The sequence below is a fragment of the Danio rerio genome, chromosome 24, assembly GCF_049306965.1.
Source record: "Danio rerio strain Tuebingen ecotype United States chromosome 24, GRCz12tu, whole genome shotgun sequence".
NCBI classification, from domain to species: Eukaryota; Metazoa; Chordata; class Actinopteri; order Cypriniformes; family Danionidae; genus Danio; species Danio rerio.
The window spans coordinates 26,617,004-26,642,257 of NC_133199.1; the positions used below are offsets into that span (position 1 = coordinate 26,617,004).

Here is a 25,254-nt window from a genome sequence, read left to right on the forward strand (position 1 = left end):
AAAGATCTGCCAGTCAGCTCTGCAGATCGATACAGTATTCCCTCCAAGTGGAAAAACTTCGTCACCTCATTGTCAGCTCTGTAAAATACACACACCTGAAATGCCAATTAATGTCTTTGTAAACAACAATAGGCTTGACATATGGGCACACTGAGAGCGTAACATCACTTCAAGCAGCACTTGAACATGACGCCAAGGTTAAATGAGGCTTTTAATTAGTGTGAAGAGGTTTACACCTGCACCTCAGGTCTACAGAAACATCCTGTGCCTGATTATAAATGTATATTTTTGTATATTAAAGCAATAGTTATAGGAACATCTTGAAATTCAGCCTGACACTGCTGAAAGAAGACCAAACAGAGCTTGTGGGCATGTACTAGCAGACCTCGTGGCATTTTAAAGGATTTTTAAGATGGATGTTCTGCTTAAATTCTGAGTTACTTTAAGTACAGTATGTGAACATCTAATTTAGACCAAGTTATTCAGGAGAAAGTAAATACTTTTGCAAAATTGTGTTTACGTGACATGTCATTGAGCAGCTTTGCTCTAATGTTTCAAACAAAGAAATAAACTATCACATACTCATTTTTCTTCTACTCACTCAACTCACCCACCTTCCATTTCAGATTTGGGTCAGTCTCTCCAAATGAGCTGATGCCAAAATCTATTGTTAAACTGAGCACAGGCTCTTTTTATTTCTTTTTATTCAGCACACTGAGGCAGGATTGCTGTAATTGCGTTATGTGTTACTTTCCTCCATCTTAACCAAAATAACAAGCATCTTTAAACAGATCTGAGCGAACCTGGACGAGTCCATTAAAGCCCGCGAACAAACACTGAGTGCGATGGAATGACATTGTAGACTCACCAAATGATGACCAGGGAACAAACGCTCTCCTCTCCCCCGCTTTATATCCGAAATTCAGTTGAATAAGAATCCCACGTTCATGCCCTGGTGAGGTTATTTTAGGAAAATAGCTGTTGTCTGGTTGTTGACTCAGTGAGGAACGAGCATCAGCTGCTGGAAGAGCGAATCGCTGCGGCTCGCGTGGAGGTAACGGAGGCAGAGCGCGCGGTGATGCTGCCGTTTCCGAAGCACAACCATCCAGACTTCATCCACACACAAACACACACACACACACACATACACACGCGCAGGTCTCGAGCTCTACTCAATCAAAGAGCACCATCTTCTGGCAGCAACTGAACATGTTTTACACACCTGTTCTTTATTTTGCATAAACGATTTAAACCGATAAGCTGCTTTTGCATCACATTAAATTAGTATTGATTTATTTCAGCTAATTGAGAATTTAGGCATACCTTAACTGTAAAATATATGTTTACAATGCATTTATAGATTATGGATATAGAATGTAGACTAGGAATGAATGTATATTTAATTGAAAACACACAAATACGCACACACAATGTAAAGTATACCTTGTATATCAAAATAAAGTAAAATTTTAATCTATTGTCGTTATAAAATAAACCACAAATGAACAATTCTAGGAAATAGGTAAGCTGTGACAGAGCAGCTCAAGAAAAGATTGACTTTTACAATTGACCAAAAATCCCTGAAACACTACTGTTTTGTAATAAGTTTTAATTTTATTTCTAATATTGTGTATTTTTGCTCACATTTGTAGTACATGTACACACGTGCTTGTCACAAAAGATAAGCGCTGACTGGGACCCGCGCATGCGCAGCGAGGTTCTTCAAGTTCAGGTGGTGACATCATTCTTTTGGAGCTCAGCAGCGTCTTTTGTCACACCTCCATTTTTACTGTGTGAATTCACAGACACAAGGATTTGTTCTTTGTAAAACTCTATAACATGTTTTCGTTGAATGTTTGAACTTACCTTTATTGTTTTCAATCAGAAGACGTCAATGTATGCTTTTACAAAAACTGCCATTATTTGAATATAGATCTATGTTTGATGTGAGTAAAAGGTGGGACAACTAGCGCTGGTCTATATTCAATATGACTATTCACGTGGATTTATACATGGAAAGTGCTTCTTACATGTACTTTATATGTGCATTCTTTTTATATGTATGTGGGTATGTGTACAGTATATGTGTGTGTGATTTAATTGTTTGAAACCAGGGATGGGCAGTATTTATGATACATGTATTTCAATTAGGCTACGTAATTTAAATGCAAAAGTAGTATTTTGTCATTTGTATTTAATAATGTTAATGAAAATGGGTTTATATTTTGTATCAAAATACTTTAGTGTCTTGTATTTTTGTATTTATAAAATACTGTAAAATATTTTGTCGTAAAGTGGTGATTCCTATAATACTTCACTGGCAGTAGCTTCCAAATGTCAGTAGCTGATCTGCAGATGTCTTTATAGTTAATCACAAACTTTAACTCAATCAGATTGAAACAAAGTATTTCATAATACTCCAGTCTAAAGACTGGTCACTCAGGTTTTATGGCAGCAAAACAGATTGTTATTATGTTTTATATTGTGTGTTGAAGAATGCAATAGCAAAACATTATATATATATATATATATATATATATATATATATATATATATATATATATATATATATATATATATATATATATGGACATTACTAAAACTGGAGATTTTAGTAGTTTTCAGAAATCATGATTTTACATCGAATATTCATTCATTTATAAATTTTCTTGTCGATTTAGTCCCTTTCTTAATCTGGGGTGGCCACAGCAGATTGAACCGCCAACTTATCCAGCATGTTTTTACGTAGCAGATGCCCTTCCAGCCGCAACCCATCTTTAGGAAACATCCACACACACTCATTCACACACACACACACACACACACACACACACACACACACACACACACACACACACACACACCCATACACTACGCCACATTGAATATTGAAGGTTTCAATTGCAAAAAAAAATTATATGTAACAATTTTAAGAGATGTTGGCAGTTTTCACAATCAAGAGATTTAGTGCTATTCATTATATCCATGTAAGGATTTTTACAGTGATTAAAGAGATCATTCTCAAGACAGGACTTTCTGTTTGAAATTTGCACAAAATCAATACAAAAATCAAAGAGAAACATGAATATCATGTTTAGTAGAGTGAAAATACAGTGTTTTATTTTGATACACATTGCGGCTGCTGAATTTTGTAGTTTAATTTGATACACTTAAAATTGAGGTATTTGGTATTTTATTTATTTTAAAATACATTTCAATTTATCATTGCCCATCCCTGTTTGTAACAAATGCCAAACTTTGGCTGCAAAAAGAATCGACCTATGGGTACTAATAGTGAACTGAACTAAACTGAAAATATGATGAAAAAAAATGATGGAAAATACATGTAATTTCTGTCTATAAATGTCTTTGTCTGTTGGAACACAGCTATTGAACTTGATCAAGTAGGTTTTTTGTAAAGAAAAAGCGCCGTTACTCAGACAAAAGCGCCATCTTTCGGTTGTTGCTAAAACATCATCTGCCGTCGACTGTGGCCTATAGCAGTCTCAATAAAGATACTGTCGTGACACATTGTGCAACACTGATCACTGATTCCACTCAGGAAATGAATAATCTTCTGTTGAGTTTGAAGAGGATTAGGTAATAACAAAAATTGTCTGAATAAGCAGAAAAAGATTTTCACAAACAATTATCTTGATGAAGCAATACCAAGTTCCCAGGAGAGCTTAAATTAAGCTGAAAAAAGAAGGGGGAAAAGTGTAATTATTTAAAAAGATGTCAATCATTCCAGACAAGTACATTTGTCTCGGTTGTCAGCATGGGAATGACAATAAAACTGGTACCAATCCAACTGGCTTGACATTACAAAATTCAGTGCACATCATGCGTAAATGAGTCATGATTTTATTAAAGGTAGATGGTGTTACTGTATTTCATTTTTTTATATATTCGTTTAAAAGTTCATTATTTTTAGTTGAAAATGATATGTCATGCAGCTGTACCAATCATAACATAAAGGGCTGGTTTCACAAACAGGGCTTAGGCCTTCAGGTTATTTACCAGCTTTTCTAAAAAAATAAATATTTATATATATATATAAAAAAAAAGAGTATTACTGGTGTGTTAATTTATTGAAACTACACAAAACTGCTTAAACATAACCAGTTTGATGTGTGAACTATTTGTACTGATTTGTTAAATAATATCCGCAAAGGTTTTTGCTCACCTTTTTTTTTCACATCGATGACTGTGAGTTTTACTTAAATGGTTTAAAAGATGCCAACTTTTATATATTATATTAATATATCTCTGGTGTCTTTACAATGTGTGTGTGAGATTCCAGCTCAAATACCCCACAGATCATTTATTAGCATTTATTTAATTTGCTACTTTTTGGGTGTAAGCAAAAAATATTTATAAATCTATAAATTTAACAATTACACACATTATGATACAAGGTAGGAAGTGCTTCCAAATTGCAAAATGATGACTCTAATATTATATAAACTGAAACTGTTTCTTTTTAAATATTTGGTGATTTTCTTTTTCAGTAGAATGTGAAGTGATGCTGGACAAAGGAAGTACGGATTCAAATGCAAATTTATTGAACAGAGAAGGGTCAGGCAGGCAACGGTCAACACAGGGGCGAACAGATGTACTGCATACAGGCAAATCCAGAGTCGTCTTTAAGCAGCTTTAGCTGTGTGAGTAGCAATCAGCCAGGATTAGGAACCGCTGTGTGTGTGCAGTGCATGATTGGATCTTGTAGTCCATATAATGGCAGATTTGTAGTTCTATGCGATCTGCACCGGCTGGAACGCTGGTGACCGTGACAGCCAGTGTGTAAAAAACCAATAGATAGGGGTTAACAATTATTTAAATGTTGAAGAAAGCAGCAAACAAATGTAAAATCAGTTTTAGAATATTTGCATTTCTATGACATTATTAAAATACTTCAAAATAAAATTCTTTTTTCTTTTCATAGACATTTGGGCGGGGTAATGCAACTATTTCCACAGTGACATCTGGATCAGCTTTCTCCTTTTGTGGGATGAGTTTGAACTTTGTGCTGTACTTTTGCAAATCTTAAAGGGTACGTATTTTAAGCCTTTTCATGATTTATTATAAATCTTTTGTGTCTCCAGATGTGTCTGTAAAGTTTCAGCTCTAAACACCCATAAGATTATTTATTATACCGTTTTAAATTTGTGAAATTTTAGCTGTTTTGGCATTGAAGCTGTTTTTGTTGCCTGTGCCTTTAAAGCTGGTTCTCCCTGCCCATCGTTCCCATGTGCATGTCAGAGCCGTAGGCTTCAAGTAGTAGATAAACAGCACAGTGACAGACAAAAAATAATAAATCTTTTTTTACTACAGTAAGAACCTTCCCAATGGTTATTTGTTATATTTGTTGTGGAGTTAGTTTAAGCTTTTTTGTAGCAATTATTTATTCATTCATTTTCTTTTTGGCTTAGTCCCTTTAGTAATCCGGGGTCGCCACAGTGGTATGAACCACCAACTTATCCAGCATATGTTTTACTCAGCGGATGCCCTTCCAGCTGCAACCCATCACTGGGAAACATCCATTCACTTTTATTCACACTCATACACTACGGACAATTTCACCTATAGTGCATGTCTTTGGACTTATGGAGAAAACCGGAGCACCCGGAGGAAACCCACGCAAACATGGGGAGAACATGCAAACTCCACACAGAAACACCAACTGACCCAGCCGGGGCTCGAACCAGTGACCTTCTTGCTGTGAGGCGATTGTGCTTGCAACGTGCGATTAGCTTTGCACAGTTTTGCATGGCAAATGTAATAGGATACACATTTATATCCTGCTATATAGTAAAATGGTGTTACCATAATCGAACCTTTTCATAACATCATATTTCACATTCAGACTCCTCTGTCTGATGTCCACAGTCAGGTTGTGTTCCTTTTGCCAAGAAAATCATATAAAGTTTGCATAGCTGATAACAATGAGTCATCTGTTTTGCTGAACACTTTGCTTCTTTTAACAGACGTCACCATTAACGGTCAAAATCACAGAGATAAATGTTTGTGGACGTGGCAAAATGCCTAAACAGCTCCTCAAAGTTAACCAATTAATCTTCATTCAAGAGTTCACTCTTAGCTGATGATTGATAACAAGGCGTGTTTGGCATGCTTTCCCAGGAGAGAACCCTAAGCTCAGAGGATTCTCAGAGCCTGTGGCTCTCTTCTCATTTTGAAGGGCAAAGAGGGGAGTTTGATCTCAAGTAGGCAGGGCTTAATTTGTGCCAGAACACACTAGTTCCGGATCCGCACCTCATTTTACCGATCCACCTCTTTAACCGCCCTCCTTCCCCGTTCGCTGTTCACTTTCTTCTGTGACTCCTCAATCCTCTTCACTTTCATCCGTGACAAAACCCTGCTCTTCACCTTCGTCCTTTGTCCGCAACACCCCTTCGCCATCCAATGCCCCCACCCCCCTGCTTTTCTAACATGGCGGATCCGTTTTCCCCGATCTGTTCCGGGACTTCACAATTCACAAATTAAGTACTGCAAGTAGGTCTCGAGAACTCCCCTGGTTTAGTCAGGGCTTATGCCAGATTATTGGGTTTGGGTATGGAGAGATAAACTGCTAAGTGAAAGGAATAAATAGGAGCCTGACTAAGAGCTCATCTACTGTGCCAATTTGGTTTAGCCAGTTCACTTATGTCGCAAAGTAAGGACTTGAAACAGTGACTTTCTTGCTGAGGGGTAACAATGCTAACAACTGAGCTGCCATGCCGCCCTATCTAAGAAAAGGGAGGAGGAGTAGAGGTGGAAGGGAGGATTCTTCAAGACAAAGATGACTTATTATTTATAGTAGGTTATGATTCATCTAATTGGTATGTGCAGAACCAGCCATGGTCATTCATAAGCACACAATCCTCTCGAAATTAGTTTAAATAAACTTTACTTCCAATACCAAGATACACAGGGACACTTTAACAATATTTTTTATGACAAGTGAAGTTTATTTCTAAAGTAATTTTGAGAGGATCACATGCTTATAATTGCTTGCGGCTGATCCCGCATTATCCAATTTATGATTCACCAATCAGACGATTCCTAAGCCACTATAAATACTGTAAGTTCCATATAACAGCCATATTCGTTTTGAAGAATCCCTCCTTTCACAACTACTCCTCACCCTTTCCTAGATGAGTGACACAGTGGCTCAGTTTTTAGCACTGTTGTCTTGCAGCAAGAACGTCACTGGTTAGTCCTTACCAAGCCAGCGAATGTTTCTGTACGGAGTTCCCTCCTGTCAGGTTCCCTCCCACTGTCCAAAAAACATGCAACTTAAGTTAACTGACTAATCCAAATCTTCACCATAGACATTCACCTAGTAAGTAGTTATCACTTAATAGCACTTAATAGCGTCAGAACAGCAGAGTCACTCGCTATTTTCAAGAAACGACTAAAAACTCAACTATTTAGTCTCCACTTCACTTCCTAATCTGCAATTGCCTCTCTGAATATCACACTAACTGTACCAAAAAAAAAAAAAAAACTAATACTACTAATACTTTCCTTCTTAGACTTTACAGACCTGAAACTTGCCTATAGCACTTATTCATTGTTGCTCTTAGTTGTGTAAATTGCTTCCTTGTCCTCATTTGTAAGTCGCTTTGGATAAAAGCGTCTGCTAAATGACTAAATGTAAATGTAAATGTAGCACTCACTATCTTTTCATTAGCTACTACTGCAGGGGAGTTCTTGAGCTCTAGCTGAGCTGAAACTCCCCTCTTGCCTTGCAAACGGGAGGGAGCCCCGGCTCGAGGATCTTATGAGCTCAGGGCTCTCTCAAGGGAAAAGCATGCTAAACAAGCTTTATAATCAATTATCCATTAAGTGTGAACTCTTGAAAGTCTGTAATACTGAAATAGTATCTGCACATTCGTTTAGTAGTTTAATTATTTATTTTTTTTATTCTAAAAAAATACTGTTGAGCAGAAATGGCCTAACTAGGTCTCATACTTGTCTGATAGTCATCACGCCAGTGAAGATAAGGAAATTTTCATTAGTTTGTTTAATTTTAAGCTACAAAAATCTAACTTTGATTAAATGTTTCAATTATATGTTGTGTGTGTATATATATATATATATATATATATATATATATATATATATATATATATATATATATATATATATATATATATATATATATTTATTTTATTTATTTATTTTTTTTTTTAATGAACACTATGTTGCTCAACGGATACACCACAACTTCACCACACAAACCAAGGCAAAGGGAGTTCGGAATTCAACTCCATTGTGTTAAAATGGAATTCTTACAGTATGTTTTCATTATAATAAGTTAATTATAAAATGTAAAAACACATAAAATGCATAGTTAATATGATTAACATCATGTTTTCTTTTAATTGTTAAAGAAATGAGGACATTATTCATGGCAACTTTGTTACAGCTTGATATATTTAGCCCATGGCTTTCAAACAAGTTTGGTATTTAGTCCTTCGTAACAAAAAGTCTTCTGAGTATGATGTGTTTCCTTCCAGACATAATTATTTGCACAGAAAAAAAATTACGTTTGAATTGATTTATTTTGAAATGTTTAAATGCATATTTTGTATTACAAAAGACACAGTGATTTAGATATTGTTTATTTTTAAATTGTATTTTTTAGATGAGTGGTTCTCATGACAAAGTTTACAGGAATTGGTTCCTTTACCAGCTTTTCTACACAGCTTTTTCACACTTGTCTGGGCAGGAAAGTTGCAGATTTGCTTGACAGAATTACAGTACATTTCTTTCACACTTGTGTCTGTTGTTTGGCTGGGAACTTGAGCTGGCGAAATGAATATGTGTCTCACAGTCATGGGAGGGTATTTAGCATTAATCTGCAATGTACTAAAACTTACCTTTCACAAAGTATGTGTGTAACTAACAGAAAAAAGCAGTAGATGTGCTGATTGAGCCATCATGATAGTAAAATAAAGTGACACGACATGTAATCTGTAGCATACAATGTTTTAAACCTATCGAATAGCACTCGGGGCAGAGGTGTGCCTCCTTCTTCCAAATAAATTTTTTTTTTTTTTTTATATTCTTTTGAAATTTGATTTAATAATAAAAAAAAGAATAAAGCATTAAAATACACACACACTGACAGTGCACAGCCGAAATGTGTACTTTGAAAATGAAAATTTTTGTAACATTCCCAGGGAATAAAGACAGTATATTTTGGTGCGTTTAAACAAAATAGCTTTATAAAACAGTTTATTATTAAAATTAATTGTAGTCACCTAACAACTTTGTGAATAGGTAGATAAATACGCATCAATTCTGATTTATAGAATTTAATAAATACACTGTAAACGATTTCTTGTTAAATTAACAGTAAGTTACTGGCAACAATTATCCAGTAGCTGCTGTATTTCATAAAACAGTAACATTACTGTAATACTAATTACATTAGTATTACATTTACTGTAAAATTTAATACATCATTTTACTGTTGTTGATTTTTACTGTAACACTAATTACAGTAGTGGTGCACATACTGCAAAACTGAAAACAGTATTTTATTGTACATTTTTACCATGAAGAACTACGGTATTTTAACGTTACTTTCATTACTACTGTATAGTATTTTACAGTTATTAAATGTTGTTTTATTTTATTTAATAGTGCTACTTTATAATGGGTAAAATTTTCAAAAATTGCACAAGTGTTATTTTAACTGTTCAAGACGTACAAGAAATAAAGTAACTGAAACTTTAACTTCACAATAAAGGTTTATTGTGTAAACCATGCTAAAACAGTAGCAATAATTCAATATAACAGAGCAACAGAACACTAATAAACAATTGATCATTAAAGCCAGTCAACAATTAATGCATCAAAAATTATTACAATTTTAAAAACAGGTGAAAATACTGCTACAAGACAGGAAATGATGAAGGCCAAATGATGTGGAAAGGGACAGTGAAAAAGGGCAGCAGCATGATGATGATCCTGCAAAAATGACAAGCAAAATCAATCACTGAAGTAAAAACTAATCATCCCTCAAACCATTTAATTAATTCAGAAACGAAACACTGCACTGCTGTTTATATATATATATATATATATATATATATATATATATATATATATATATATATATATATATATATATATAAAACAGTTTTTTAATTGTTTTTGTTGGTGAAATACAGTTTGTTGTCAATTCACAATTACACTAACGTTAATGGGGAAAAGATCAGCGGGCATTGTTCTTGAAGATCGTTAGTCAGGTGTCCACACAGGTGTGTAAAAAATAAAGTCTCATCCTAACTTAATGTCTGACTCTGTATAGCTCGAATATCTGATTCCACACTACTAGTGCTTCCACGGATTTAAGAGGGGTAAACACAGTTCATTCTCACTTTAAGAGGCTACATATTTAAAATTAAATAAATAAAATAATCTAATTTAACGTGACTAATGTTAATAAAATACTTTTAGGCTTTTAACACGTATAAATCCACTTACAGACAATATTGCGTTAGAGAACATGAAAGCTGTGGGTGATTTTTTTTTTTTAAATGCTAATGATAAGTTACTGATATTTGGTTTGCATAAAACAAAGTAATCACTAAGCATTCATTTTTGGCAAAATCTGCAGAGAGGCTCAGCGACATGAGGAAATGTGTTAAAGTTGAATAGAGAACAGAGAACTAAAGAGCAGTCTAGCCTACTTCATGAAATGTTTGTGGTAATATTCTGCTGTAATTCGAATGACTGTATTTCAATATGCAGCAGTGATGGCATGTCAGCGAGACAAATATACATTTTATCGAGTTATTTCATACAATTTTTTTTATTTATTTTTTATACGAACACCTCTCCAGTGACATTTCCTCAAACTAAATCATCATAACGTTACTGTGCACAGCATCAGTAAAACGTTGAGAATAATTTAAATACTTAATTTTTTAAAACAGTCACTGCTGACTACAAACTAACATTAAAGCTTAGCTTACAGAAATCCTGTATGCATGACAATATAAAGATTTATTACTCACTGATGTCGAAGCACTTCCAGGTCATCAGAGATGTAGACAGGACAGAATATGTGCTATCAAATGAGCTCTGATGCAGCCTTTGTTGGACATCCAGGTAGTATGTTCACCCACACTGTAAGAAACAAAAACAGAAACAATTTATTAAAATGTGAGGGATAGTAAACATGTTTGGTCTACAGAGAGAAGAAAATGTTTACTTTAAGCATTGATCCTAATGAATCTATTTCTAAACTACATTTAACCTTATCACGGAAACAGCATTTTTGAGCTTTTAGACCAGGGGTGCTCAACCTTGTTTGCTTTAAATTAGAATTAAAACAATAAATCTCTATGTCAAATAAAATACTTCAGATCTAAATAAAGCAGGTGTTTTTACCTAAAGGTTCCTTCCCTCCAGTTAGTTTGGCTGCAGATCCCTCCACATCTGTGCTTTATTCGGTTCTTGTCTTAAGAGTAACTGGTGTCGCATTCCAGGTCCATCACAATCTGGGCTAGAAGGACAATATGACAAAAGACAAGACACATATAAATAAAAGTCTCAGAATAAAATATTTAAAAGGAATAGTTTACTATTTTGCCACTATTTACTCCACGTGTTTTAAACTAGTTTGAATTTCTGTTAAAAACTAAAGCAGATATTTTAAAGAATGTTAGTAACCAGTAACTATTGACATCCATATTTGAACCAAATTTCTTTAAAAAATACGAGTTTGTGTTCAACGGAACAAAATAAATATATAACTATTTTGAAACAAGTGGAGGATGCCAAAGATGCTATTATTTTCATTTTGGGGTGAACTGTCCCTTCAATTCAAGTGTCAAGCAATAGTCATAAAAACTGATGTGTCGCTTGAGGAAAACTAAATCAAGTACCTTCTGTGAACAAGCAGAATCATTATGCCATTGTATTCAGTTATTCTCTTTTACATTTTCCCACTATAAAACGATAGCTTCAACATGCAATCCATGTTAAGACAAAAATGAATAGCATAAAATAACATATTGAACTAAACTTACAGTTTCCAGGCTGTTTGAAAAAAAAAAACACATACGCCCAGTAAAATTGCTAATAAACACAAAGACAACAGTTATAGAAAAATTGTTTGTCTAATATTTACTCAGCACTTGGTAGGCAAATAGCATAGCCGTGGCTGTTTTAACACCAGATTTTTTTATCTTAGGAACTCCTGGAAGAAGCAAAAGAGGTTGTACATGAAACTCCTCACAACAAATCTGTGAACAACTTGACATTTAAAAATCTAATCAAAATGAGGAAGACATCAACATTACCTTGATAAATCAAGTGAGGAGTGATTGGTAGCATCAGTTTTTCAACATCAATTACTGTAGCTGAAAAACAGATAAAAATAATAAGAGTAAAATAAGACTTAACATTAATTATTCTAAATCTATGGTACAACCATACCAATCTGTATGGGGTTAAAATACATTTGTACACAAATCATTCCCTGACCCCATCAATTTATCTTAGAATAGGATGGATATATATATATATATATATATATATATATATATATATATATATATATATATATATATATATATATATATATATATATATAGTGATAATGACTTTGGCTTACATCTGTGTACTCAGAACGTACACTCACCTCAGGTACACCTGAACACCAAAAATTAAATGTACAATTAATAACACACTATACATCAAGCTCATTAACATTATTGAGAAATAGACAATTAATATGTATTTTATTAATATTAACGTTAGCTTAAAATAATTCAACTGCATTTAATTTTCAGCTCCATTTAATAAAACAGTTAAGACTCATTTCATTATGAGTTTAGTTTAAATAACGTTAACTAACTTACAGTTGAAAAATTTTACCATAATGATAGCTTAGTCAAAATGACTATGTGAAGACCAGAGCTTACCTTAACGGTAAACGTTTAACTTTTCATGGTGACTTCGCCTTCATCTCAGTGTTGTGCTGAAATAGAGAATTCATTAATGCAGTTACAATAAGTTAAAGTTATGTTTTTTCAGGTAACTTAACGTATGGTCAAAAACTCACTAAAGATAAACTCACTGTATCTAATACCTCGCAAACACTACAATGACCGCTTGGCGTCTGTTATTTCTTGTTTAAAATACCATTTGTTAACGGATAGCGTGACATAACATAAGAACCTACAACTAATCTCACTTGGTTAATTCTTTTAAATTACACACACAATACACAGAAATACATACAAAACAATCCTTTAACGGACAGAATTTGACTTAAAACACTTACCGAGGATGAATTCGCTGGATGAAAGACGACAGGTGAATTTCTAATTAGGAAAGCCGTTGCCTGCATGTCGAGTCGTGTCCGTTCGGTTCTATGAATTGGCTCCTTAGTGAACAGTAAAGAATCGAATCCGCCTAAAACCGATTCCTTTTTGTATATGATTCATTACTATTTCGTTATACTGCTTGGCCACACGCATTTATACACTAATTATACACTAATTGCATATTGCTGAATGTGCTTGTGAATACGTGTGATCAAATAATTCCCGAGCAAACGGTTCAATTCGGTTCAATACGATTCAGAGCCGCTCGAGTGCTGAACCGAACCAGTGCAAACGTGATATTGATTACAATATAGTAACATTGTTTTTTATTCACCTTACCAGCGAAATTATTACATATATCTGTCCTTGACAATAACAATAAAGTTTGTTTGAAGTGTTTTGGAATTCATTTCACATCAACAAGCAAATGGTAATGGCGGATGAGAAAGCCCAGCTAATATTATAAATATTGCGTTTAATATGTCACGAAATGAAATTTTAACAGTGTTTCATGCGAGAATGTAGTTCTTACAAACTCAAATCTGTGGTTTATTTATAGATATCATGTGTAAATTTTAAGCGTGCTTTGCCGATAGCGGAGATTCTGACCTCCATGGTGTCCATCATCACTCATGTGTCCGGCGAAACGAGGTTATAATCGGCTAGACATGTGAGACTTGCCCCGGTCTTAGATGGCTCTATAATGAATGCGTTATGAAATTTAGTTTTAACCGTTTTTCATGCGGGAATGTAGTTGTTTTAAACTCAAGTCTGTGGTTTATTTATAGAGATGGTGCGTATTTGAAAATATTGTTTTGAAAATGCGGAGATGTGACCTCCATGGTGATGACGGGTGCCCTAACCTCATGAATCCGTCTAAAGCAGGCTGGTCATTCTGACATTTAAGCTGACTTTGGTTTCATGAATCAATTACTTTTGTTCCAGTTTACATTTTGGTTAAGCACGAAGTTATGTTGATTAAAAATGATTTATTATTTTCATGTTAAGCTTATAAAATTAAGGTGCAGTACACCCAAAAATGGAAAACCAGGGGACAGTTTTATGCACTGAACAGTTTGAAGAAACTGGTTAGTTTATTTTTCTTTACAAAATACTTTGTCAAAAAATAAAATAAACATAATAATAATAATATAAAGTGTGTGTAGAGTTTTTCATGGTCATTTGCAGTACTGTATTTAGATGCACAGTAACTGATTTTTCCCCAAAATTCATTGTAAAATCTGCAGTAGCATACTGTTAATCATGTTCACAGTATGGAAATGTTGAGAATACATTATCATGCTGTGAAAACAGCAATATATACAGTAACACACTGTGCACAGCTTATACAGTAAACAACTGTTGAGAAATGCAGTATAATACCGTGAAAACAACAGAAATCGTTTACAGTGTACATTTACATATAAATTCTAGAAAATAAATCAAATAGAAAATACTAAAATAGTAATGATAGTAATAAAGAAAAAGTACAAACTACAACATTTCAACTGAACTGAATATATTTAATGGTTGTCTTTATTTTTAATCTTTATTAAACTTTGATTTAATATTACACCCATATTTATTGGGGTGTAATCATTTTCGCATTATGATCTTAAGTTGTTTTGTTACGCAAGTTCCAGTTCTGGCTTTTGCTACTGAAAAGACAGCAAATCCTCTAATAGAAAGGTTTCATTTAAAAAAGAGGTGACTTTGTTGATTTATCAGACATTTAAATTGTTAATTAGTGTGTGTTAAGTAAGCCAACATTGAAATATGTTTAAGTCACATTCAAATAGCTAATAATAGCCTATAACTGAAAATTGTCTGTCAGTAATATTTTTTTAACAGTGATGAAAAATCTGAAAACTCTCAGTCATTTAGACAGATTACATTGTCTCTGGGTTGTTGTTGTTTTAGTAATCTGCTCATAGTAGTTTAACAGAACATTTGGTTTTGCTGAACAGAGGACAATACAACTGATAGCATCTTGAATGGTTTAAATTTCACTTTCACATATGCTGTCTTTTGCAAGTGACTCCTAACAAAACATTTCCACTTTCCATCTCACTTCTATGGCAAGCGTCCAGCATATTATTTTGATGATAAACAGGCTGCAGTGTCAATATAAAAATGAAATATTGCATCTGGCACAATGACAATCCAACAAACTACTCTTTTTCTTTTTTCAATAGAAAGAGACATCGTTTGAAACAAAGAAGGCCTGGGTTTGCTTAAGTTTCATATACTCAAAGTAACAATAAAAACAAATCTGTGCTCATGGAAAGAAAGAAAGAAAGAAAGAAAGAAAGAAAGAAAGAAAGAAAGAAAGAACCATCAGGGTATGCTTTTTTTACATTTATATGTGTATACAGTACCTTGTATTTCTAATGTTGTAGGGACCAAATGTCCCTAATCAAGCAGAGTGGACATTGACAAGCTTAACATTTTTGGCAAACATTTTTACATATAAATCAGGTGAACGCGGTAGGAATTACAACAGTTTGTATATGTGTAAACCATTTGGTGAGCCTCAAAAACAGGTTCTAAAAAAGCCTTCACGGTGCTGAAACAACATCCTATGGACAGATAAGATCAAGGTCAACTTGAACCAGAGTGATGGGAAGAGAAGAGTATAGAGAAGAAAAGGAACTGCTCATGATCCTAAGCAGTGAAGCATGGTGGTGGTATTGTCATGGTGTGGGGATGTATGGCTGTCAATGAAATTGGTTCTCTTGTATTTATTGATTATGTGACTGCTGACAAAAGCAGCAGGATGCATTCTAAAGTGTTTCAGGAAATATTTCCTGCTCATATTAAGCCAAATACATTGAACTTATTGGATGGCGCTTTACAGAGCAGATGTACAATGACCCAATGAATACTACAAAAGCAACCAAAGAGTTTTTAAGGGGAAAAGTGTAATGTTATGCAATAGCTAGTGTTGGGGTACTCGACCTTGGACTCAGACTCGAGTCCGTACTCGGTTTTATAGAAATGTGAGAATAATGTAAAACGTGCGAGTCTTGTAAAATAATAAAAGTTCTACATATGTCCTCCTATTTTCATTTTAATTTGAAGCAAGCTAACAAAAAATAAATACAATGCATTTTGTAAAACTGTATCAAAAGTTTGAAATATTAATTGAACAGTTTAATTGTAAATTGAATATTTTAAATGATTTAGTATTATTATTATTATCATCATCATTTTATTATTATTATTTTCAATTTTTTTCAACTTAGGTGGCACCATGGCTCAGTGCTTAGCACTGTTGCCCCACAGCAAGAAGGTCACTGGTTCGAGTCCCGACTGGGCCAGGAGTGTTTCTGTGTGGAGTTTGCATGTTCTCCCCGTGTTGGCGTGCGTTTCCTCCAGGTGCTCCGGTTTCCCCTCAGTCCAAATACATACGCTATAGGGAAATTGAATTTACTAAAATGGCCAAGGTGTGTGAGTGTATGGGTGATTGAGAGTGAATTGGTTGTGGCTGGAAGGGCATCCGCTGCGTAAAACATATGCTGGACTAGTTGGCGGTTCATTCTGCTGTGGCGACCCCTGATAAATAAGGGATTAGGCCAAAAGAAAATTAATAAATGAGTTTTAAGACTGTCTGGACTCGGCCAGACTCGACTCAGACTCGGATGTTAAGAACTCGGACTTGGACTTGTACTCGACTGTTAAGGACTTGGACTTGACAAAGGTGGACTCGACCCCAACTTTAGCAATAGCCAAGTCAGTTACCTGACCTAATTCCGATTGAGCTTGCATTTCACTTGGTGAAGACAAAACTGAATTGAATATTCCCCAAGATGCCCCCAGAACAACAGAAACTGAAGACAGGTGCTGTAGAGGCCTGGCAGAGCACCCCCAGGAATGAAACCCAGCGCCTGGTTATGTCTACGCGTTCCAGACTTTAAGCTGTAACTGACTGCAAAGGATTTGCAACCAAGTATTAAAAAATGAAAGTTTGATTTATGATTATTATTCTGTTTAATTACTTTTGGACCCTTAACAAGTGGGAGGCACATATGCAAACTGTTGTAATTCCTACAGCATTCACCTGATTTGGATGTAAATACCCTCAAATTAAAGCTGACAGCATGCTGTTAAAGCACATCTTGTTTATTTTATTTCAAATTATTTCAAATTCATTGAGTTGGTGTATAGAGCCAAAAATGTTGGAATGATGTCGATATCCTAATAATCATGGCTCTGTGTGTGTGTGTGTGTGTGTGTGTGTGTGTGTGTGTGTGTGTGTGTGTGTGTGTGTGTGTGTGTGTGTGTGTGCGTATGTAAATTTATAAAATTTCATATTAATATAATATAATATAATATAATATAATATAATATAATATAATATAATATAATATAAATTAATATAAAATAATATACAATAATATAATATAATATAATATAATATAATATAATATAATATAATATAATATAATATAATATAATATAATATAATATAATAGCTACAAAAATACATACAGAAATGTATTTACATTTTATTGATTTTGGTAAAAAACTAAAGTAAAAACGATCAAATATAATGCAAAAATAAAACAATAATAAACAGATTTTTTATCGCATGCTATTTAGTTATTTGACATGAAACAATAAAATGTGGCATCCAATTAAAAATTTCAGTCAAGTTTGCCAAAGTAAACCCCAGCTTTTCCTACTATTACATTATTAACATATTATTATTATATATTACATTATCTCATGTGCTTTCACCCACGAGGGACATGGGCGGGACTGTGACTTGCACCTTGCATGGCTGCTGAACCAATTGGCTGCCCGCACTTATTGGGTTGTTTTCCATTTCCCCTGTTCCCATCCCATGTCAATGTTGTGTCTTGCCGATGTGCTTATGCAAGATAGGGCTGTTTTCTCCCTTTTCTCACTTTGCCCTAATCAAGGGCAAGCTGAGGGGGTGTTTTTTTTTTGTTTTTGTTTTTTTTCCTAACTGTCCAGATGTATCTTACTTCGTTTCTAAATGCTATCTCCTATGACCTGTCTCCACTGAAAATTTTGATGTTGGTGTATGGTCGAGGGGGTTAAATTTCACTATATGAAAGTGTTTGTGACAAATAAAGGCCTGATTTGATTTGATTTGATATAGGAAATTCGAAACTTGGTCAAATTAGGATTCAGTAACAACCTATAAATATAATATGCACAAACGCTATATAATCTGCTCTGATCTAAAACTTGAAGCATACAGAAAGGGAACATGAACTGAAGTTTTAATACATGTAGTGTCATTTGCATCCAGCCTAAACCAAACACATTGTCATAATATGGGAGGAGGCTAAACTTGAATACATGTGGACATAGTACACCTGCTTACTGCAGTCATGCTCAAAAAGTCAACAAAACAAGTGAAGGAATCACATTCAGGTATAGAATGACATCAAATAACACAGATAGTTGACTGTGTAGGCACTATATTTTTCTAATCAATACTCAAAAATGTGTTAAGGCTAGACGATGCAGGTGAAAAAAAAAACATTGAAATAATAGTCAATATTATATTACAAATTTTCTATAATGCTAAATATGGAAATTGTGCATTATTTAATATGCCATAATTTGTATGCAGGGCTTGACATTAACTTTTTTGATCACCAGCCACTGTGGCTAGTAGTTTTCCAACATTACTAGCAATCGGCCATTTTCACTAGCTACAATTTTGTTGTAGGGAAAATATATTTTATATGCATAAATATGAATTTGATATGCTAAATTACTTGATTTAGATTTTGTGGTATGTCCGCAAGCCTCCTCATTCATTTAACTTTTTTGTGTATGAACTTGCTAAATGTGCATGAGGAAATGGATCATGGTTTCATAGTGTTGCATTGCAATTAGTTTTTATTTTACATGAGTTAGTCACAAATGTTAAATAATATGTCAAAACATGCAAAACATAGCTGTATACATGCACTTTAATTCAATAAAACCTTTCTTAAAAAAATACAATTACATTTAAAAATATATATATATTGACATGTATATAAACAAGGCACAGTAGCCTAGTCTATCCAGGCTAAAGGTCTCTCAGGTCACTAGTTAGATACACATACATGGGGAGTTAATCTCCTATTTAAGCAATGTTATTGTAAAAATGATAATTAAACTATATATATATAAAAAAAAAGGCCCATAATCTGTTCTGTTCAAAGAATAACCCGCAACCGCTGCTGCTTACAAAAAGACATATTTTAAAAACATCTAGAGCTTTTGAAAGCAACAAGACTGTGGGTGCACAAGCAATGCTTTTTGTCCAGTCTATTTCACAGAGAACCGATCGCAGCAGTTGCATTTCCAGGCACAGAAGCTATGCGTGCATGCTTTTTAAACAGTCGCGCACATCACCTGTGCAAGCGAGTGATCATCTTCTCATTCGGTATTCCCCTGCTTTCTTCTGTTCACGGCCTCACGCGAATGCTATTTTTGTCAGTCATGCTGCTTTTCTATTGTAAGATGACATTTCCATGCCTATTGAGCCATCATTATTGTCGAACCCTGTTTTTAAGATAACTATAATTTAAAAATTATCGTCAACCAGCCAAAGTGCGAGTGGCTGTCTTAACCACGACTGAAATCTACCCACATTTGGCGGGTTGGAGAGTGTTAATGTTAAGCCCTGTTTGTATGTATTTACAAATATCTGAACATTGACGTCTAAGTTCCATTTTTAAAGGTTTTTAGTGAGTAGACTTCTGTGTTCTCTTTTTTTTTTATCACTCCACTCTGCAAACAGCCGTAAAAAAATAAAAAGCTTTTAATCAGGCAAATCATGTAAGAACAAACTGAATTTTTCAGAATGAAGATATGAATAAAAATTAGTAATTGTGTTTAAAAGGTACCAAAAACATTGTCAAAATTTGTCCATGTGTCTTCAGTGGTTCAATCGGAATATTACGAAGCTAAGAGAATAGGCTACTTTTGTGTGCACATAAGACAAAAATAACTTCTATGTTTAATAATTTCTTCTCCTCAGGGTCAGTACAGGGTGCATATTTATGAGTTTGGTGCACTGATGTAAACCCTGGATGCTTGGGTGTAACTTTTTTTTGGAACAAAGAAACCACAGAATGTGAGATATACACAAGTAGAGAGATTATGTGTAATGCTTGAAGAGCACAGAACTTTCATGAATGTGCACCCTATTCACAGCGGAGAACAAACTGTTGAATAAAGTTGTTATTTTTGTTTTATGTAAACACAAAATCGTTCTCTTGATAATATTTAGATTGAACCACTGAGGGGTCCAAGTGTTTGGACTTTTAATGAGACAAGACTGTCGCTGTCTAGTTTATCATTAATAGTTTTAACTGCTTGAATTGTCAGTTTTTTTAAACGTTGTATGTTGCCATATTCTAAATCTGTTCAAATCGAATGCTATAACATTTAATCAGTTACAAGAAATGAATATGGTATAAATATATCAAGCTGTAGAAAAAGTGAAATTCTATGAGATTTACTTTATATTAAGCTCCATACTCCACACAATAGATTAATTGATAAGAACGAAGCTTTTAAAACGCATTGGGTGTATTGATATTATTACATAAATCTTGTTTCATTCATATTTAGCTAACAAATATCAATTACATAAAGTTTATTAGATTAATTAGGTTAAAAATATGTCATCTAAATGGATGGAAATTGTATATGCAATCAGAATACATAAATCTTATTTGTTAGGCCTGAATATCTAATGCCGTCTAAAATGTTCCTCTAATATGAGCATTTTTATCAGGCTCCTGTGTGTATGTTCAGTAACATCAGTTTTATGGCAAAGAGTAAGTCCTTTTCCTGGCCTTTAAAGTACAATATCTCAACATAAACAAAGGAGGCTCAGAAAAATGTTTATTTTCGATAGAAATTTCAGATGGCAATGAGGAAGCTCTCATAGATTTAAATATCTCAATTTGCTTTTTGAAGGTCAATGAAAATCTCAGGGGTTTGGAACGACATGACGGTGGCTAATTCACGACATATTAAAAAGTTTGGGTGATAAATATACTGTAACTGACTAATATAGGCTATTAATACTAATACATGTCCCTCCCTTTAATGAGACAGCAACAAAAATAAAAGCAAGATAGGCTGGTAAATCGATGTGCTTTAATTACTGAAAAGTCATTTAAGGTTAGTCCAAGTATGCTAGCATTGTGTGGTATTTGATATTATGCTCAAGGCCTTAAGTGTTGGCAATTATGAGATTTACCTGAGCAGAACTGTGAGACCTATGACTTACTGCTCAAGCATTTAAGGAAGTGCCAAACACTCATGAACCCTTATCATTAACAGGTGAAATTTGTAAGTAAAAGATATACAACATTCAAACTCCATTCGTGCTAACAATTTACCTTTTTTTAAAATGTCAAGTGAACTTTGGTTTTTGGTTCCGTGAATGTTATTTTGTTTTATCTTAATAGTGTACAGATATGTTTTTTTTTTTATTTGTTTAAAAATCATACAACACTTGAGTTATTTATTTATTTATTTATTTAATTGCTCATTTATTCATTCACTCAATGATTAATTAATTAATCATTGAGTAATTAATTAATTTATTTATTTATTTATTCATTTATTTATTTTTTCATTCATTCATTCATTCACTCATTTATTAATTTATTTATTCAGTCGTTTATTGTTTGTTTGTTTGCTTGTTTGTTAGTTTGTAAAAGCAGAGACTTTGAACAGTTCAATGTATTTAAGTGATATTATAATTAAGTCTATATGAAATTTTATCTGGTAAATTGTATTGAGACACTTCACAATAACAACAACAACAACAACAACAACAACAACAACGTACTGTATGTATTGGTATCATGAGTCAAATAATCATGTGCGGCCAGGTGATATAATAAACAGTAATATTAAATGTGTAGGTTGTTTGAATCACACTATCCAAACCAGATAAAAATAAATAAAAAAAAGATCTAGTCCTGAATGCCAGATCCTGTCATAAAATGTGTAATAAAAAAGTATATTAAAAAACATTTATTTGTACATCTATGAATAATAATTTTGCATGATACTGCAGTCTTCCCTCTAAAAACAAAGTTTTGTTCATAAAATTAATCACTTAAAATGATCTCACTAGTACATAACATTGGGGAGAAATTGAATAACACTTTATATTTCAAAAAATGTAATTTGTATAGTCTGCGTTACTATTTAAGAAATATAACTAATTTACAAACTGTCCTTATTATCTTACTATGTAAACAGCAAATAAATAATACTATATTTTGATTTCCTCCAAAAACTATAAGCCAAAAATAAAAAATAAAAACTTTTGTTGATTTAGTTTTCTATTTTAACATATTTCCTTAATATTAAAAATACAAATATACATTACCTTAACTTGTAATATTTTTTTAAGAAAACAGCTGGTTCACCATTTTGATATCTTTTGATATCTCATTTCCTGTTAGACTTTATTGTTTGTTTGTTTGTTTGTTTGTTTGTTTGTCTGCTAGCAGTCTAAACAGAAACAGCATTGTTTCTATGAAGGTGGAGAAATAGTTAGCAAGTGAATCACATTGTGTTTTATAAACTTGTACAATCCTGTCTGATACTGTAAGTCATCCTGGTAACCATGCTGGTGAAAGACAGCTTGTGAGTGATGATTTTAATTACACATCATCTTTATTTTCCTTTTGTAAAGCTCACATTTACTTCCACATGAGACGCTTCTCAGATGTTACCGTGTAGCTTGGTTTGCATTCTTTGTCTTATTCTTATTCTCAAATGCATGGGAATTTGATCAGATTTTAATCACGTATTAAAAATCTTGCACGTATAAAAAGGCACATATAAAAAATGCTTATATATCTATTCTTAAATATTAACGTAAAAATAAAGAAATATATATAATATATTCCCTTCATATATATATATATATATATATATATATATATATATATATATATATATATATATATATATATATATATATATATATATATATATATATATATATATATTATGAGGCTGATTATATCCCTTCAGATTCGTTCACCATGCGGTATCAAATTCCATTAAAACAGAAGTCGAAAGATAAAAATGAAACACCCGAAATTGCATGAAACTCTAGAGAAAACACTGGAGAGCCTGAGAGCCTGGTGCTGCAACATTAAGTGTTTTATACTGAAACTTGCCTTCAAAAAGCGCTTCCTAGGCCTTATCCATATTTCTTTGCATGTTGAACACACGTCGGCCACAACAGGATATAAAAAAATTAATAAATTTTTTTAACGCGTTAATTATTTCAAATTAATTGCATGCGTTAATGCACTAATTTTGAGAGCACTAATATATATATATATATATATATATATATATATATATATATATATATATATATATATATATAAATTAAAAGTAAATATATATAAATAAGTTCTAAATTAATAAATTAAATAAGTTCTGTCTGGTTCTTGAATCTGATTCTGCAACAACAGCACTTGTTCAGCCTTTAAACCCTTCACCCTTGTGTATTACTCCGCCCACATAAAGCAACAGGCAGAGGATACTCTACAGTTTGACAAATATTCCTGCTGTTAGACAACATAATGTACTTTTGAGGCTTTTTAGTTGAGAATGTAGTTGTTTATTTGCAACTACGCAGTTTATTTATAAGAATAGTGTCTATTTTAAATAATTATCATTTTTAAAAACTAAAGACAACTGACGTTGTCAATCCACAAGATGACAACAGAGACCGCATAATAAGCCTTTAGAGGGAGTAAGGAAGAAAAACCCAGCTGATCAAATCATTATGAAACTGGTAAGTCAATCTCTCTCTTTTGTATGCTGTAGTGCAGTATTTATACCACAGTAATTGTGGTGTGTTAAGTGTGAGATGGGACTCATCTTACAGTCTTAAAACCGAAGATGGCCACATTTCTAATGTCTACTGTTTTCATTACTGCAGACTAGTTCAGTAAACAAAAAGAAAGAAGAAATGCCCGCATGTTTTTAGCATTTTTCCTTTTCGCAAGCACAACAGTAATCTGGTAGTGTTTGCGTTGCTTTAGCTTTTTCGGACTTAATTATTGTGATCTTCCAATTGCAACAGAGAAACACAGGGAAATCTCTGTAGACTGATGGCATTTCATGCCGTTCACCCTCATGATTTTAAAATGTAAGCTAATTCACCTGTTTTACCATCCCTTTAGACATTATGCTACACCCTTAGAAAAAAAAGTAGGCGAGCTGTAAATGGAGTGGTACCTTTTCAAAGGTACGCATCTGTACTTGAATGGTTCATATTGGTACCTCAGAATTATATATTAGTACCTACAAATTTTAAGAGGAACACTTTTTAGGTACTAATATGTACCCTTAGGATATCATTATGGACCTTTTTGGTACAAATTTGTATCTTTTGAAAAGGTACCACCCCAGTGACAGCTCGCGCACCTTTATTTCTGAGAGTGTAGAGAATCATTCAAATATGAGATCTAAAGGGATGTTTGAAATAGCAATAGTTTCTGCTGTGAATAAACGGCGAAAGAAAATAGTTCCTCTGACAAAAAGATTTTGAGACTCTCCGTGTTTGATTTTCTTTTTAAAATGAATGATTATGCCATCGAACTGTTCTATAAATGTGGCTGTATATTATCACTGGTGGGACACTAAGGCACTCGTGCCAACGCATGTCTTCCACCAGTTCGGATATACAGCCACATCGCATTGATACTTGTGATATTGCACATTTATATATATATATATATATATATATATATATATATATATATATATAAAACACAGTTATATATACAGCTGAAGTCAGAAACCCCCTTAATTATTAGACCTGTTTATTTAATGGAGAGATTTTTTCAACAAATTTCTAAACATGATAGAG

The 25,254-nt window shown here is 33.4% G+C and overlaps 1 protein-coding gene and 1 long non-coding RNA gene across 11 annotated transcripts in view; both read right to left on the reverse strand.

Moving 5' to 3' along the window:
- ctnnd2a (catenin (cadherin-associated protein), delta 2a) overlaps positions 1-1,114 on the reverse strand; it is a 579,694-nt gene extending 578,580 nt beyond the window's left edge. For all 5 annotated transcript variants that reach the window (XM_073940674.1, XM_068217203.2, XM_073940678.1 and 2 more), the window contains exon 1: positions 869-1,114. The gene's annotated coding sequence lies outside the window, so the exon portion shown is untranslated. The remainder of the gene's footprint in view (positions 1-868) is intronic.
- An 8,638-nt stretch (positions 1,115-9,752) lies between these two features.
- Positions 9,753-13,992, reverse strand: LOC137489239 (uncharacterized). 6 transcript variants are annotated; one of them, XR_012399333.1, is made up of 7 exons: positions 13,310-13,992; positions 12,948-13,003; positions 12,324-12,383; positions 12,152-12,220; positions 11,410-11,524; positions 11,034-11,145; positions 9,753-9,981 (listed from the first exon to the last, which is right to left on the reverse strand). It is a non-coding gene; the product is annotated as an uncharacterized lncRNA (long non-coding RNA). The 6 variants fall into 6 exon arrangements; XR_011008633.2 differs by lacking the exon at positions 13,310-13,992 and adding an exon at positions 12,638-12,675 and having other exon boundaries at positions 12,948-13,029; XR_012399334.1 differs by lacking the exon at positions 12,152-12,220.
- Positions 13,993-25,254: the final 11,262 nt, after the last annotated feature.